The sequence below is a fragment of the Dama dama genome, chromosome 33 (assembly GCF_033118175.1).
Source record: "Dama dama isolate Ldn47 chromosome 33, ASM3311817v1, whole genome shotgun sequence".
Classification (NCBI taxonomy): Eukaryota; Metazoa; Chordata; class Mammalia; order Artiodactyla; family Cervidae; genus Dama; species Dama dama.
The window spans coordinates 49,643,862-49,662,212 of record NC_083713.1 but is presented as its reverse complement, the minus strand read 5'-3'; the positions used below and the strand labels follow the sequence as shown (position 1 = coordinate 49,662,212).

Sequence of the window (18,351 nt, the reverse complement as noted above, 5' to 3'; positions counted from 1 at the left end):
CATCCCACCTGGGCTGGTGATCTGTTTCACTTTAGATAATATACATGCTGTTCTCTCGAAACATCCCACCCTTGCCTTCTCCCACAGAGTCCAAAAGTCTGTTCTGTACTTCTGTGTCTCTTTTTCTGTTTTGCATATAGGGTTATCATTACCATCTTTCTAAATTCCATATATATGTGTTAGCATGCTGTAATGTTCTTTATCTTTCTGGCTTACTTGACTCTGTATAATGGGCTCCAGTTTCATCCATCTCATTAGAACTGATTCAAATGAATTCTTTTTAACTGCTGAGTAATATTCCATGGTGTATATGTACCACAGCTTCCTTATCCATTCGTCTGCTGATGGGCATCTGGGTTGCTTCCATGTCCTGGCTATTATAAACAGTGCTGCGATGAACATTGGGGTGCATGTATCTCTTTCAGATCTGGTTTCCTCAGTGTGTATGCCCAGAAGTGGGATTGCTGGGTCATATGGCAGTTCTATTTCCAGTTTTTTAAGAAATCTCCACACTGTTCTCCATAGTGGCTGTACTAGTTTGCAGTCCCACCAACAGTGTAAGAGGGTTCCCTTTTCTCCACACCCTCTCCAGCATTTATTGCTTGTAGACTTTTGGATAGCAGCCATCCTGACTGGCGTGTAATGGTACCTCATTGTGGTTTTGATTTGCATTTCTCTAATAATGAGTGATGTTGAGCATCTTTTCATGTGTTTGTTAGCCATCTGTATGTCTTCTTTGGAGAAATGTCTGTTTAGTTCTTTGGCCCATTTTTTGATTGGGTCATTTATTTTTCTGGAATTGAGCTGCAGGAGTTGCTTGTATATTTTTGAGATTAATCCTTTGTTTCTTCATTTGCTATTATTTTCTCCCAGTCTGAGGGCTGTCTTTTCACCTTACTTATAGTTTCCTTTGTAGTGCAAAAGCTTTTAAGTTTCATTACGTCCCATTTGTTTGTTTTTGCTTTTATTTCCAGTATTCTGGGAGGTGGGTCATAGAGGATCCTGCTGTGATTCATGTCAGAGAGTGTTTTGCCTATGTTCTCCTCTAGGAGTTTTATAGTTTCTGGTCTTACATTTAGATCTTTAATCCATTTTGAGTTTGTTTTTGTGTATGGTGTTAGAAAGTGTTCTAGTTTCATTCTTTTACAAGTGGTTGACCAGTTTTCCCAGCACCACTTGTTAAAGAGGTTGTCTTTTTTCCATTGTATATCCTTGCCTCCTTTGTCGAAGATAAGGTGTCCATAGGTTCATGGATTTATCTCTGGGCTTTCTATTCTGTTCCATTGATCTATATTTCTGTCTTTGTGCCAGTACCATACTGTCTTGATGACTGTGGCTTTGTAGTAGAGTCTGAAGTCAGGCAGGTTGATTCCTCCAGTTCCATGCTTCTTTCTCAAGATTACTTTGGCTATTTGAGGTTTTTTGTATTTCCATACAAATTGTGAAATTATTTGTTCTAGTTCTGTGAAAAATACTGTTGGTAGCTTGATAGGGATTGCATTGAATCTCTAGATTGCTTTGAGTAGAATAGCCATTTTGACAATATTGATTCTTCCAGTCCATGAACATGGTATGTTTCTCCATCTGTTTGTGTCCTCTTTGATTTCTTTCATCAGTGTTTTATAGTTTTCTATGTATAGGTCTTTTGTTTCTTTAGGTAGATATACTCCTAAGTATTTTATTCTTTTTGTTGCAATGGTGAATGGTATTGTTTCCTTAATTTCTCTTTCTGTTTTCTCATTGTTAGTGTATAGGAATGCAAGGGATTTCTGTGTGTTAATTTTATATCCTGCAACTTTACTCTATTCGTTGATTAGCTCTAGTAATTTTCTGGTAGAGTCTTTAGGGTTTTCTATGTAGAGGATCATGTCATCTTCAAACAGCAAGAGTTTCACTTCTTCTTTTCCTATCTGGATTCCTTTTACTTCTTTTTCTGCTCTGATTGCTGTGACCAAAACTTCCCAAAACTATGTTGAATAGTAGTGGTGAGAGTGGGCACCCTTGTCTTATTCCTCATTTCAGGGGAAATGCTTTCAATTTTTCACCATTGAGGGTGATGCTTGCTGTGGGTTTGTCATATATAGCTTTTATTATGTTGAGGTATGTTCCTTCTATTCCTGCTTTCTGGAGAGTTTTAATCATAAATGAGTGTTGAATTTTGTCAAAGGCTTTCTCTGCATCTATTGAGATAATCATATGGTTTTTATCTTTCAATCTGTTAATGTGGTGTATTACATTGATTGATTTGCAGATATTAAAGAATCCTTGCATTCCTGGGATAAAGCCCACTTGGTCATGGTGTATGATTTTTTTAATATGTTGTTGGATTCTGTTTGCTAGAATCTTGTTAAGGATTTTTGCATCTATGTTCATCAGTGATATTGGCCTGTAGTTTTCTTTTTTTGTGGCATCTTTGTCTGGTTTTGGAATTAGGGTGATGGTGGCCTCATAGAATGAGTTTGGAAGTTTACCTTCTTCTGCAACTTTCTGGAAGAGTTTGAGTAAGATAGGTGTTAGCTCTTCTCTAAATTTTTGGTAGAATTCATCTGTGAAGCCATCTGGTCCTGGGCTTTTGTTTGCTGGAAGATTTCTGATTACAGTTTCGATTTCCTTGCTTGTGATGGCTCTGTTAAGATCTTCTATTTCTTCCTGGTTCAGTTTTCGAAAGTTATACTTTTCTAAGAATTTGTCCGTTTCTTCCAAGTTGTCCATTTTATTGGCATAGAGCTGCTGGTAGTAGTCTCTTATGATCCTTTGTATTTCAGTGTTGTCTATTGTGATCTCTCCATTTTCATTTCTAATTTTGTTAATTTGGTTCTTCTCTCTTTGTTTCTTAATGAGTCTTCCTAATGGTTTGTCAATTTTGTTTATTTTTTCAAAAAAACCAGCTTTTAGCTTTGTTGATTTTTGCTATGGTCTCTTTAGTTTCTTTTGCATTTATTTCTGCCCTAATTTTTAAGATTTCTTCCTTCTACTAACCCTGGGGTTCTTCATTTCTTCCTTCTTTAGTTGCTTTAGGTGTAGAGTTAGGTTATTTATTTGACTTTTTTCTTGTTTCTTGAGGTAAGCCTGTAATGCTATGAACCTTCCCCTTAGCACTGCTTTTACAGTGTCCCATAGGTTTTGGGTTGTTGTGGTTTCATTTGCATTCATTTCTATGCATATTTTGATTTCTTTTTTGATTTCTTCTATGATTTGTTGGTTATTCAGAAGCGTGTTATTTAGCCTCCATATGTTTGAATTTTTAACAATTTTTTTCCTGTAATTGAGATCTAATCTTACTACACTGTGGTCAGAAAAGATTACTGGAATGATTTCAATTGTTTTGAATTTTCCAAGACCAGATTTATGGCCCAGGATGTGATCTATTCTAGAGAAGGTTCCGTGTGCACTTGAGAAAAAGGTGACGTTGATTGTTTTCGGGTGAAATGTCCTATAGATATCAATTAGGTCTAGCTGGTCCATTGTGTCATTCAAGGTTTGTGTTTCCTTGTTAATTTTCTGTTTAGTTGATCTAGCCATAGTTGTGAGTGGGGTATTAAAGTCTCCCACTATTACTGTGTTACTATTAATTTCCTCTTTCATACTCGTTAGCGTTTGCCGTACATATTGTGGTGCTCCTATGTTGGGTGCATATATATTTATAATTGTTATATCTTCTTCTTGGATTGATTCTTTGATCATTATGTAGTGTCCTTCTTTGTCTCTTTTCACATCCTTTCATTTTGAAAGTCTATTTTATCTGATATGAGTATTGCGACTCCTGCTTTTTTTGGTCTCCATTTCCGTGAAATATATTTTTCCAGCCCTTCACTTTTAGTCTGTATGTGTCTCTTGTTTTGAGGTGGGTCTCTTGTAGACAGCATATATAGGGGTCTTGTTTTTGTATCCATTCAGCCAATCTTTGTCTTTTGGTTGGGGCATTCAACCTATTTACATTTAAGGTAATTATTGATAGGTGTGGTCCCGGTGCCATTTACTTTGTTGTTTTGGGTTCACGTTTATACAACCTTTCTGCATTTCCTGTCTAGAGAAGATCCTTTAGCATTTGTTGAAGAGCTGGTTTGGTGGTGCTGAATTCTCTCAGCTTTTGCTTGTCTGTAAAGCTTTTGAATTCTCCTTCATATCTGAATGAGATCCTTGCTGGGTACAGTAATCTAGGTTGTAGGTTATTCTCTTTCATTACCTTAAGTATGTCCTGCCATTCCCTTCTGGCCTGGAGGGTTTCTATTGATAGATCAGCTGTTATCCTTATGGGAATCCCTTTGTGTGTTATTTGTTGTTTCTCCCTTGCTGCTTTTAATATTTGTTCTTTGTGTTTGATCTTTGTTAATTTGATTAATATGTGTCTTGGGGTGTTTCACCTTGGGTTTATCCTGTTTGGGACTCTCTGGGTTTCTTGGACTTGGGTGGCTATTTCCTTCCCCATTTTAGGGAAGTTTTCAGCTATTATCTCCTCGAGTATCTTCTCATGGCCTTTCTTTTTGTCTTCTTCTTCTGGGACTCCTATGATTCGAATGTTGGGGCGTTTCACATTGTCCCAGAGGTCCCTGAGGTTGTCCTCATTTCTTTTGATTCTTTTTTCTTTTTTCCTCTCTGCTTCATTTATTTCCACCATTTTATCTTCTACCTCACTTATCCTATCTTCTGTCTCCGTTATTCTACTCTTGGTTCCCTCCAGAGTGTTTTTGATCTCATTTATTGCATTATTCATTTTTAATTGACTCTTTTTTATTTCTTCTAGGTCTTTATTAAACATTTCTTGCATCTTCTCAATCTTTGTCTCCAGGCTATTTATCTGTAATTCCATTTTGTTTTCAAGATTTTGGATCATTTTTATTATCATTATTCTAAATTCTTTTTCAGGTAGATTCCCTATCTCCTCCTCTTTTGTTTGACTTGGTGGGCATTTTTCATGTTCCTTTACCTGTTGGGTATTTCTCTGCCTTTTTATCTTGTTTAGATTGCTGTGTCTGGAGTGGGCTTTCTGTATTCTGGAGGTCTGTGGTTCCTTTTTATTGTGGAGGTTTTGCCCAGTGGGTGGGTTGGACGATTGGCTTGTCAAGGTTTCCTGGTTAGGGAAGCTTGCGTAGGTGTTCTGGTGCGTGGAACTAGATTTCTTCTCTCTGGAGTGCAATGGAGTGCCCAGTAATGAGTTTTGAGTTGGGTCTATGTGTTAGGTGTGACCTTGCGCAGCCTGTATGTTGACGTTCAGGGCTATGTTCCTGCGTTCCTTGAGAATTTGTGTGGTATGTCTTGCTCTAAAACTTATTGGCTCTTGGGTGGTGGTTGGTTTCAGTGTAGGTATGGAGGCTTTTGGACGGTCTCTTATTACTTAAAGTTCCATGTAGTCAGGAGTTTTCTGGTGTTCTCAGGTTTTGGGCTTAAGTCTCCTGCCTCTGGATTTCAGTTTTATTCTTCCAGTAGTCTCAAGACTTCTCCAACTATACAGCACTGAAAGCCACTGTTGCTGCAACCCTGGGCCGGGAGGGCCACCACCCTCTGCAGCTCCACAGAGCTTTTGCTGCTCATGGACTTGGGCTCCAGAGTCTTTTCAGATGTCTGGGCTGGAAAGCCGCTGTATCATGGGAACCACAGATGATCTCTGGTGCTTCTTCCCCCAGTGGAGGGCCAGACACCAAGTTCTCTCTGATCTTAGTTTTCTGAATGTTGAGCTTTAAGCCAACTTTTTCACTCTCCTCTTTCACTTTCATCAAGAGGCTCTTTAGTTCTTCTTCACTTTCTGCCATAAGGGTGGTGTCATCTGCATGTCTGAGGTTATTGATATTTCTCCCGGCGATCTTGATTCCAGCTTGTGCCTCCTCCAGCCCAGCATTTCTCATGATGTACTATGCATATAAGTTAAATAAGCAGGATGACAATATACAGCCCAAGTCCTTACTGTTTTATTTGTAAAATGCTAGTAACGCCAGGCAGAAGATTGAAAGATTCTTTTTTGGAGACTCTAACTGGATTAAAAAGAAGGTTCTCAATAAATTGATACTGGGGGTTACTGAACAAAACAGCATAGTCAGTTCTATGGAATCCACAGTCATCAAGCCCCAGTTATATATTATCTATGATCCCCCTTTTATTACCTCCTTAAATGTGAGTTGTGGGATTTTAATAGATTAATCAAGAGGTAGAAATATAGCCATTTATTTAGAGATATTCTTCTTCATAAATGCCTAAAGAAATACCTAAAATCAATTGAAAATTATTGCTTCTGGATATTGGAAAATGGTTAAAAAAATGAGTCTTATAGGACTACTTGATTTTTTAAGCCATCTCCATGTGTAAATTCAAAACCAAACAGCATGATATCAACATTAACAATGATCTGTAGAAACTTAGCAACTAACATGTGTACACTACCATGTGTAAAATAGAAAGCTAGTGGGAAGCTGATGTCAGAGCTCAGAGTGCTCAGCTGAGTGCTCTGTGATGACCTAGAGGAATGGGATGAGGTGGTGGGAGGGAGCTCAAGAGGAAGGGGATATATGGAATACTCATAGCTGATTCCAGTTTGTGATTTATCCAGCCCGGCATTTTGGGTGATGTACTCTGCATATAAATTAAATAAGAGAAGTGACAACATACAGCCTTGTTGTACTTATTCCCAATTTTGAACTAGTCAGTTGTTCATCAATCACAAGCTGGAATCACAGTTTCTGGGAGAAATGTCAACAACCTCAGGTATGCAGATGATACCACTCTAATGGAAGAAAGTGAAGAGGAACTAAAGAGCCTCTTGATGAGGGTGAAAGAGGAGAGTGAAAAAGCTGTCTTGAAACTCAGCATTCAAAAAACGAAGATCATGGCATCCAGTTGCATCACTTCATGGCAAATAAAAAGGGAAAAGTAGAAGCAGTGACAGATTTTTTTCCCCTTGGGCTCCCAAATCACTGTGGACAGTGACTGCAGCCATGAAATTCAAGATGCTTGCCCCTTGGAAGGAAAGCTGTGACAAATCCAGACAGCTTATTAAAAAGCAGAGACATCACTTTGGTGACAAAGTTTGTATAGTCAAAGCTATGGTTTTTTCAGTAGTCATTTACAAATGTTAGAGTTGGACCAGAAAGAAGGCTGTGCTGGCAGGCATGGCAGATGTTTTTCTGATGTAACACCTGTTTTCTACAAACTTACCCAACAATTCATATGCAATAGCATTTAAGAATTTAAATTTAAATTTTTTAATTTTTAATTGGAGGATAATTGCTTTACAATTTTGTGCTAGTTTCTATTGTACAACATGAATCAGCTACTGCTGTTGTTTAGTCACTAAGTTGTGTCTCACTCTTTGCAACCCCTTAGACTGTAGCAAGCCAGGCTCCTTTGTCTTCCACAATCTCCCAGTTTGCTCAGATTCATGTTCACTAAGTCAGTGATGCTATCTAACCATCTCATCCTGTTGCCCCCTTCTCCTTTAGCCTGTAGTCCTTCCCAGCCTCAGAGTCTTTTCTGATCAAAGTCAGCTCTTTGCATCAGATGGGCTAGAGTATTAGAGCTTCAGCATCAGTCCTTCCAATGAACCTTCAGGGTTGATTTCCTTTAGGATTTACTGGTTTGATCTCCTTGCAGTCCACGGGACTCTCAACAGTCTTCTCCAGTCATCACAATTCGAAAGCATACATTCTTCAGTGCTCAGACTTCTTTCTAGCCTGATTCTCACATCTGTACACAACTACTGGAAAAACCATATCTTTGACTTTACAGACCTTTCGCAACAAAGGGATGTCTCTGCTTTTCAATACACAGTCTAGATTTGTCATAGTTTTCCTTCCAAGAAGCAAGCATCTTTGAATTTCATGTCTGCAGTCACCACCCATGGTGATTTGGGAACCTCAGAAAGTAAAATCTATCACTGTTTCTCCTTTTCCCCTTCTGTTTGCCATGAAGCAATGGAACTGGATGCCATTATCTTCGTTTTTTGAATGTTGAGTTTCAAGCCAGTTTTTTCACTCTCCTCTTTCACCCTCATCAAGAGGCTCTTTAGTTCCTCTTCACTTTGTTCCCTTAGAGTGGTAACATCTACATATATGAGGTTGTTGATATTTCTCCTGACAGTCTTGATTCCAGCTTGTGATTCATACAGCCTGGCATTTTGCATGATGTACTCTGCATATAAGTTAATTAAACAAGGTGATAGTATACAGCCTTGTCATATTCCTTGCCCAATTTTGAACCAGTCGGTTCTTCCATATCTGGTTCTAAATGTTGCTTCTTGACCTGCATACATGTGTTTCAGGAGACAAGAAAAGTGGCCTGGTACTCCCATCTCTTTAAGAATTTTCCAAAGTTTGTTGTGATCCAAGGCTTCCCTGGTGGCTCATGTCAGTAAAGAGTCCACCTGAAATGTGGGAGACCCACATTTCTTCCCAACCCTAGGTTGGGAAGATCCCCTGGAGGAGGGCATGGCAACCCTCTCCAATATTCTTGCTTGGAGAATCCCCATGGACAGAGGAGCCTGGTGGAATGCAGTCCATGGGGTCGCAAAGAGTCAGACGCAGAGTGACTAAGCCCAAGGCTTCCCAGGTGGTGCTAGTGGCAAAGAATCCGCCTGCCAATGCAGGAGACGCAAAAGATGCTGGTTCTATTCCTGGATTGGGAAGGCTCCCTGGAGAAGAGAATGGCAACCCACTCCAGTATTCTTGTCTGGAGAATCCCATGGACAGAGGAGCCTGGAGGGCTACAGTCAATGGGGTCGCTAAGAATCAGACATGACTGAGCTACTACCCACCACTACACACAGTCAAAGGCTTTAGCAAAGTCAGTGAAGTAGAAGTAGATGTTTTTCTGGAATTCTCTTGATTTCTCCATGATTCAATGAATGCTGGCAATTTGATCTCTGGTTCCTCTACCATTTCTAAATCTAGCCTGTATATCTGAAGTTCTCTGTTCATGTACTGCTGAAGCCTAGCTTGAAGGATTTTGAGGATACTCTTGCTCATGTGTGAAATGAGTAGTAAAGTACAATCATTTTCATACTTATAAGTAAAACAACACCAACTAAAGAAAAATTGAAAAACGGTACCTAGTCACTATAAAAGCCAATTTTATAAACTTGTAAAATAAAACTCTCTGAAATCAGAATAAGAATTAGAAATAAATGATATCACAAATGACCACAAAGGCTATGAAAATGCATTTGCTTTCTTAAAATACATCCATTTCTTCATGTCTATATCATTAATTTTACTGACAATTGCTTTCTTTCTGGCTAAAGCAAAAGTAAGTTTTAGCTCAACTCCTGTCTCATTTCTCAGAAATTAAGTGAGTGCAGTTGAAATAAATGGTGCTTTGCAGTCTCTGCTCCATTTGATACTGCCTTGGTCTTATCTCTATATTGGGCTCCTTTAGGTAAAGAATCAGATAATTGGGGAATAAGGATAATTTTGGTCCCGTCTTTCATTACCAATACCTAAAGATAACAACAACTATAATAAACAATTATGAGCAGGAATGTATACACTTTTTCATGATGGAAAATACCAACTACAAAATGCAAAAACAAAAAATAAAACTGAGCTATAAAGGCATTTTTTGAGAGTGCTGATATAAGTATACTATTATTTAATTAGAGACAAGTTATGATATCAGGGTCACTTGTAAACGTTTAATACCAATTAAAATAGTATTTGATAATTAGGAAACAGTAAAATGTGGAAATTCAAGTCCAACAAAACCAACAACTGTTTTTAATAAACTAAAGTTACAAACTGGGACTATGAAGAATCTGGTACTTTAATAATTTAATAATTTCATGGCTGCAATCACCATCTGCAGTGATTTTGGAGCCCAAAGAATTAAAGTCTTTCACTGTTTCCATTGTTTCCCCGTCTATTTGCCATGAAGTGATGGGACTGGATGCCATGATCTTAGCTTTCTGAATGTTGAGTTTTAAGCAAGACTTTCCACTCTCCTCTTTTACTTTCATCAAGAGGCTCTTTAGTTCTTCTTCACTTTCTGATATAAGGGTGGTGTCATCTGCCTATCTCAGGTTATTGATGTTTCTCCCGGCCATCTTGATTCCAGCCTGTGCTTCATCCAGCCCGACATTTCGCATGATGTTCTCTGCATATAAGTTAAATAAGTAGGGTGACAATATACAGCCTTGACGTACTACTTTCCCGATTTGGAACCAGTCTGTTGTTTCATGTCCGGTTATAACTGTTGCTTCTTGACCTGTGTACAGATTTCTCCGGAGGCAGGTCAAGTGGTCTGGTATTCCCATCTCTTGAATTTTCCAGAGTTTGTTGTGATCCACACAGTCAAAGATTTGGCATAGTCAATAAAGCAGAAGTAGATGTTTTTCTGGAACTCTGTTGCTTTTTTGATGATCCAGCAGATGTTGGCAAATTGATCTCTGGTTCCTCTGCCTTTTCGAAATCCAGCTTGAATATCTGGAAGTTCATGGTTCATGTACTGTTGAAGCCTGTCTTGGAGAACTTTGAGCATTACTTTGCTAGCGTGTGAGATGAATCCAGTTGTACAGAAGTTTGAGCATTCTTTGGCATTACCTTTCTTAGGGATTGGTATGAAAACTGACCTTTTCCAGTCCTGTGGCCACTGCTGAGTTTTCCAGATTTGCTGGCATATTGAGTGCAGCACTTTCATAGCATCATCTTTTAGGATCTGAAATAGCTCAGCTAGAATTCCATCACCTCCACTAGCTTTGTTCATAGTGATGCTTCCTAAGGCCCACTTGACTTTGCATTCCAGGATGTCTGGGTTTAAGTGAGTGATCACACCATCATGGTTATCTGGGTCATGAAGATCTTTTTTGTATAGTTCTTCTCAGTATTCTTGCCACCTCTTCTTAATATCTTTCAGCTTTTGTTAATAAAGACTATTCTGTTAATAAAGGACCATTTCTGTCCTTTATTGAGACCATCTTTGCGTGAAATATTCCTTTGGTATCTCTAATTTTCTTGAAGAGATTTCCAGTCTTTCCCATTCTATTGTTTCCTCTATCTCTTTGCATTGATCACCAAGGAAGGCTTTCTTATCTCTCCTTGCTATTCTTTGGAACTCTGCATTCAGATAGTTATATCTTTCCTTTACTCCTTTGCCTTTCGCGTCTTGTCTTTTCTCAGCTATTTGTAAATTCTCCCTGGACAACCATTTTGCCTTTTTGCATTTCTTTTTCTTGGGGATGTTCTTGATCACTGCCTCCTGTACAATATCATGAACCTCTATTGATAGTTCTTCAGGCACTAGCATTCCAGGTTCCTATGCATATTGCTCTTTATGGCATCGGACTTTACTTCCATCACCAGTCACATCTACAACTGGGTATTGTTTTTGCTTTGGCTATATCTGTTCATTCTTTCTGAAGTTATTTCTCCACTGATCTCCAATAGCATATTGGGTACGTACAGACCTGGGAAGTTCATCTTTCAGTGTCCTATCTTTTTGCCTTTTCATACCGTTCATGTGGTTCTCAAGGCGAGAATACTGAAGTGGTTTACCTTTGCCCTCTCCAGTGGACCACGTTTTGTCAGAACTCTCCACCATGACCTCTCCATCTTGGGTGGCCCTACACAGCATGGCTTATAGTTTCTTTGAGTTAGACAAAGCTGTGTTCCATGTGATCAGATTGGTTAGTTTTCTGTGATTGTGGTTTTCATTCTGTCTGCCCTCTGATGGAGAAGGATAAGAGGCTTATGGAAGCTTCCTGATGGGAGAGACTGACTGAGGGGGAAACTGGGTCTTGGTCTGATGGTTGGGGCCATGCTCAGTAAATCTTTAATCCAATTTTCTGTTGATGGGTGGGGCTGTGTTCCCTCCCTGTTATTTGACCTGAGGCCAATCTACGTGGAGGTACTGAAGATAATGGACCTCCTTCAAAAGGTCCCAGGCAGGCACTGCTGCACATAGTGCCCCCGGCCCTGCAGCAGGCCACCATGACCCACGCCTCCACCAGAGACTCCTGGACACTTACAGGCAAGTCCGAGTCAGTCTCTTGTGGGGTCACTGCCCCTTTCTTCTGGATCCTGCTGTGTACAAGGTTTTTTTACGCCCTCCAAGAGTTTGTTTCCTAATCCTGTGTAAGTTCTTGCGGCTCTATGGTGAGGTTAATGGTGACCTCCTCCAAGAGGGCTATCCATACCCAGGTCTACTGCACCCAGAGCCCCTGCCCCTGCAGCAGGCCACTGCTGACCCATACCTCCACAGGAGACCCTCAAACACAGTTCTGTCTCAGTCTCTGATATCCCCGCAAGAGACTGACTCAGACTTGCCCATGTGTGTCCAGGAGTCTCTGGCAGAGGCGTGGGTCAGCGGTGGCCTGCTGCAGGGTTGGGAGACTGAGTGCAGCAGTGCCTGCACTGGACCTTTTGAAGGAGGTCACCATTGTCTTCGTTGCCTCCATCAGGATGGTATCATGTATTAATGAAACTACTCTCTCATATAGTTCAAAAACGTCTCTGAAAACATTTTCAGAGATGGATTTTCAAAACTTTTGTACAAAGGCCATATATAAAAAAAAATTTTTTTAAACAGGATTTCCCTGGAGGTCCAGTGATTAAGACACTACACTTCCAATGCAGGGGACACAGGTTTCATATCTGACTGGGAGAATGCTGGTGTTAGAGCGTCTCCCACAGAGGCATGGGTTGGAAGTGGCATGCAGTAGGGATGGGGGCACTGGCAGCCGCAGTCCCAGAAGGTACCCTCTTTAGCATCCTTTAATCTTAAAAAAAAATATCAATCTTTTTATGTCATGTTCTTGACATCTTTTTTAAAAGTCTAGACAAATTGCAGAATGTCCCTTAATTTAAATTTTTCTGACATTTTTTTAAAAAATTATTAGGTTCAAATTAAATATTCTTGACAAGAATGCTCCATTGGTAATGCTGTGCCTTCTCAAGGTTTCATATCAAATGGAAGAAGAAATTGGTAACAAAGTAGAAAGGCACACTGCTATGATTTCATAGAAGGTCCAATTTGAGTTTTCAATTCTATTTTCTTTAATTTTACACTAACCAGGTAATTTCTAAGTGGTCTGTGCTTAAGTAGATCAACTATTAGTAAATAATATTTTATCTAGTCCATTGGCTATCATTTTGAAAAATCAAAAAATTTCCCTTTTTAAACTTATCTGTTCCTGTGAGTTTGCTTGTAAGTTTGGAAAGCTCTGATAAAATCAAGTTTCTGATTTGAAAATCTGAGGGCCAGGTGGTAATAGTATCCACTCATAACTATGAAATGAGAATTACTTGAGATGCTAACAGAAGTAAAATATCACTGACAGTAATATGTTCTGTGAATCAACCCTACCCATTTATTTCTCTTTAAAACCACGTAAATGATATATGGGCTTCCCTGGTAGCTCAGCTGGCAAAGAATCTGCCTGCAATGTGGGACACCAGGGTTCGATTCCTGGGTTGGGAAGATCCCCTGGAGGAGGACATGGCAACTCCTCCAGTATTCTTGCCTGGAGAATCCCCGTGGACAGAGGAGTTTGGCAGGCTATAGTCCATGGGGTCGCAAAGAGTCAAACACGACTGAACGACTAAGCACACACCTAGCACACTAATCGTATTTTCTATTATTATTGTACCTGCCGGTGTTGTATTTAAGAATATTAATCTTTATAATAACCTTTCTACTTTGGTACTATTATTATCCCCTTTTACAGATGGGGAAACTGAGGCATGGGGAGGATAAATAGCTTTCCCAAGGATGTACAACCAATAAATGATATATCCAACTGTTTCTCTTTGAGATCCCACTTGCAAACAGGCAGCCTATATAGCTGCAGTGTGTACTTAAGGATGATTTTCTTTCAGCCTCTCCTTCAAATAAATGTGTGTGTCTGTGTTATTTCTGTTACAGAGAGAAGAGGTACTCCTTTATAGGGACTCATAAAGGCATAGAGCATCTAGAGATTTACTGCCTCCATTACGCTGCTGGGTCTCACAGCACATGTTATGTTTTTATCAGTTTCTCTCCACAAGGTAGGAATTGTTTTCTCTCCATGAATTCTTCACATAATTACAGTTTTCTTGTCTATGAATTTAATTTTTATTAAATCTGAAAAGCAGCTGACATCTATAGTCTTAAATGCCACACATCTCCAAATAGTTAAGTTATAAAAACACTTCTAAAATATATTTCTATTATAAAATTAATACCTGTTCATTGTAAAAAAGAAAAGAAAAGCAGAAAATGTATAATAATCCTACCATCTTGAGATAAGTGCTCTTTGTATTTTGTTGTTTGCCTTTCAGAGTTTACTGATATATGTATTGTTATATGTCTTTTATATATACTATTATATACACATGTTATTATATGCATATATACATATATATTATGGCTAGAAATAATAGGATATAAATGCTCTTTGGCTAGAATGCTTCTGTTTTTTAATTATTTATTTATTTATTTATTTATTTATTTTTAGTTGCACTAGGTCTTCATTCTGTGCTCAGGCTTTCTTTAGTTGTGGCAAGCAAGGGCTACTCCTTGTTGTGGTGCATGGGCTTCTCATTCCAGTGGCTTATCTTGTTGCAGAACACAGGCTCTAGGTGCAGGCTTCTGTATTTGCAACACATGAACTCAGTAGTTAACAGTTTGTGAGCTCTAGGGTATGCAGACTTCAGTTACTGCGGCATGCGTGATCAGTAGTTATCGCTTGTGGGCCCGGGAGTGTGTGGGCTTCAGTAGTTGTGGCCCATGGGCTCAGTCATGAGCCTTACAGGCTCTAGAGTGTGGCTCAGTAGTTGTGGCATATGAGCTTTGTCACTCCGCAGCATGTGGGATTTTCTCAGACCAGGGATCAGAGCAATGTCCCCTCGTTGGCAGATGGAGTCTTATCCTTGGTACCACCAGTTAAGTTGTAGAATGCCTCTATTTTAGTTTTTTAATTTAATTTTATATAGTTGATTTACACTGTTGTGTTAGTTCCAAGTGTCCAGCAGAGTGATTCAGTTATGCATATACCTATATCCATTCTTTTTCAGATTCTTTTCCCATATAGGTTATTACAGAATATTGAGTAGAATTTCTTGAACTATGTCCTTGTCGATTATGTATTTTGTATATAGTAGTGTGTATATGTCAATCCAAGTCTCCCAACGTATCCCTCATCCCCTTTCTTTCCCCCTTAAATTTATTTTCTACATCTGTAACTCTGTTTTGTAAATAAGTTAATTTGTATCATTTTTTTTTAGATTCCACGTATAAACGATGTTATATGATATTTGTCCTTTTCTGTCTGACTTATTTTACTCAGTATGACAATCTCTGAGCCCATCCATCTTTCTGCAAATGACATTATTTTGTGCTTTTTTGTGGCTAATATTCCATTGTATATATGTACCATGTCTCCTTTATCCATTCACCTCTTGATGGACATTTAGGTTGCTTCCATGTTCTGGCTATTGTAAGTAGTGCTGCAATGAACATTGGGGTGCATGTATCTTTTGGAATTATGGTTTTCTCCAGATATATGCCCAGGAGTGGAATTGCTGGATCATATGGTAATAGGGGTCACAAGCAATTGACATGACTGAGAAGCTAAACAACAGCAACATGGGAGCTCTATAGTTTTTTAAGGACCTCTATATGTTCTCCATAGTGGCTGCACCAATTTACATTCCCACCAACAGTAAAGAAGGGTTCTCTTTTCTTCAGACCCTTTCCAGCGTGGCTTGTTTGTAGGATTTTTGATGATGACCATTCTGACCAATGTGAGGTCATATACCTCATTGTGTTTTGAATTGAAGTTCTCTGTTAATTGCTGATGAGCATCTTTTCATGTTCATTTTGGCCATCTGTGTTTCTTCTTTGGAGAAATATCTATTTCGGTCTTCTGCCCATTTTTGGATTGAGGGGTTTTTTTGTTTTTATTTTTTAATTGAACTGCATGAGCTCTTTGTATGTTTTGGAGATAAATTCGTTGTTGGTTTGTCTTTTTAGGTTTTTCTTTTTTGTGTGTTTTCCTTTGCTGTGCAAAAGCTTTTAAGTTTAATTAGATCCCATTTATTTTATGTTTGGTTTCATTTTCATTATTTTAGGAGGTGAGACAGAAAAGATCTTGCTACAATTTATGTCAAAGAGTATTCTGCCTATATTTTCCTCTGAGAGTTCTTTATAACATCAAGCCTTACAATTAGGTCTTTCATCCATTTTGAGTTTACTTTTGTGTATGGTATCAGGGAGTATTCTAATTTCATGCTAGCTTTTCCAGTTTTTCCAGTACCACTTTTTGAAGAGACTATCTTTTCTTCACTATATATTCTTACCACCTTTGTCATAGATTATTTGACAGTTGGTGGGTGAGTTTATCTCTGGGCTTTCTGTTCTGTTTCATTGATCTATACTTCTGTTTTTGTGCCAGTACCATACTGTCTTGATTACTGTAGCTTTGTAGTATAGTCCAAAGTCAGAGAAGTTCATGCCTCCAGCTCTGTTTTTCTTCCTCAGGATTGCTTTGTCTATTTGGGGTGTTTTTGTGTTTTCATGCAAAATAGTAAAATTGTTGTTGTAGTTCTGTGAAAAATGCCATTAGTGACATTGAATGTGTAGATTACCTTGGATAGTATAGTCATTTAGGTAATATTGATTCTTCCAATCCAAGAACAAGGCATATCTCTCCAATTTGTGTCATCTTTGAATTGTTTCCTCAATAGCTTACAGTTTTCAGAGTACAGGTCTTAAGTAGGTTTCTTTCTAGGTATTTTATTCTTTTTGATGCGATTGTAAATGTGATTGTTTCCTTAATTTCTCTTTCTGCTCCTTCATTGTTAGTGTACAGGAATGCAAGGGATTTTTGTGTATTAATTTTGTATCCTGCAACTTTACCAGATTCATTGATTAGCTCCAGTAGTTTTCTGGTAGCATCTTTAGGATTTTCTATATAGGGTATCATGTAATATGCAAACAGTGACAGTTTTACTTCTTCTTTTCCAATTTGATTTCCTTGTATTTATTTTTCTTCTCTACTTGCCATGGCTAGGACTTTCAAAACTATGCTGAATAAAAGTAGTGAGAGTAGGCATCCATGTCTTGTTCCTGACCTTAGAGAAAATGCTTTCAGATTTTCACTGTTGACAATTATGTTCATTGTGGATTTGTTATATATGTGTGTGTGTGTGTGTGGTTTTTATTATGTTGAGGTAGGTTTATTATTTATTTATTATGTTGAGATAGGTTCCCTCTATGCCCCTTTCTGGAGTTTTTGTCATAGATGGGGGTTGAATTTTGCTGAAAGCTTTTTGTGCATCTCTTGAGATGATCATATGGTTTTTATTCTTCAATTTGCTGATAGGGTATATCACACTGATTGATTTATGTAGGTCCATTTCTTCTAAGTTGTCAATTTTATTGGCATATAGTTCCTGGTAATAGTCTCTTATATCCTTTGTATTTCTGTGGTGTCAGTGGTAACTTCTTTTTCATTTCTAATTTTACTGATGTGAGTCCTCTCCCTTTTTTTCTTGATAACTCTGGCATAAGATTTATCAATTTCATTTACCTTCTCAAAGCACCGCTTTTTAAGTTTCATTGCTCTTTGCTATTGTTTTCTTTGTTTCTATTTTGTTTATTTCTGCTCCGATCTTTCTTATTTCTGTCCTTCTACTAACTTTGGGGTGTTTTTTCCTTCTTCTTCTAGTTGCTCTAGGTGTAAGGTTAGATTGTTTAGTCAGTGTTTTTCTTGTTTCTTGAGGTAGGCTTGTATTGCTATAAACTTCACTGCTTTTGCTGCATCCCATAGGTTTTGAGTTGTGTTTTCATTGTCATTTGTCTCTGGATTTTTTTTTATTTCCTCTTTGATTTCTTCACTGACTTCTTGGTCATTCAGAAGAGTATTGTTTAAGCTCCATGTGTTTAGGTTTTTACAGTTTTTCTTTTTCTGTAGGAAATGTCTAATGTTATAGCACTGTGGTTGGAAAAAATGCTTGATATAATTTCAGTTTTCTTAAGTTTACCAAGGCTTGATTAGTGGCCCAAGGCATGATCAATCCTGAAGAATGTTCCATGTGCACTTAAAAAAAAAGTGAAATCTACTGTTTGGGGATGAAATATCCTATAAATATCCATTAGATCCATCTTTTCCAATGTAACATTTAAAGCTTGTGTTCTTTATTTTCTATCTGGATGATCCATTGGTATGAGTGAGGTGTTAAAGTCCCCACTGTTACTGTGTTACTGTTGATTTCCCCATTTATAGCTGTTAGCATTTGGCTTACATATTGAGGTCCTTCTACATTGGGTGCATAATATTTACAATTGCCATATCTTCTTCTTGGATTGATCCTTTCATCATTATGTAGTGTCCTTCCTTGTCTCTTATAACAGTCTTTATTTTAAAGTCTATTTTGTCAGATAAAAATGCTGCTA

The 18,351-nt window shown here is 38.3% G+C and overlaps 1 protein-coding gene across 2 annotated transcripts in view; it reads left to right on the top strand.

Moving 5' to 3' along the window:
- MBD5 (methyl-CpG binding domain protein 5) overlaps positions 1-18,351 on the top strand; it is a 230,624-nt gene that overhangs the window by 68,370 nt on the left and 143,903 nt on the right. For both annotated transcript variants that reach the window (XM_061135123.1, XM_061135125.1), the window contains exon 2: positions 13,840-13,961. The gene's annotated coding sequence lies outside the window, so the exon portion shown is untranslated. The remainder of the gene's footprint in view (positions 1-13,839; positions 13,962-18,351) is intronic.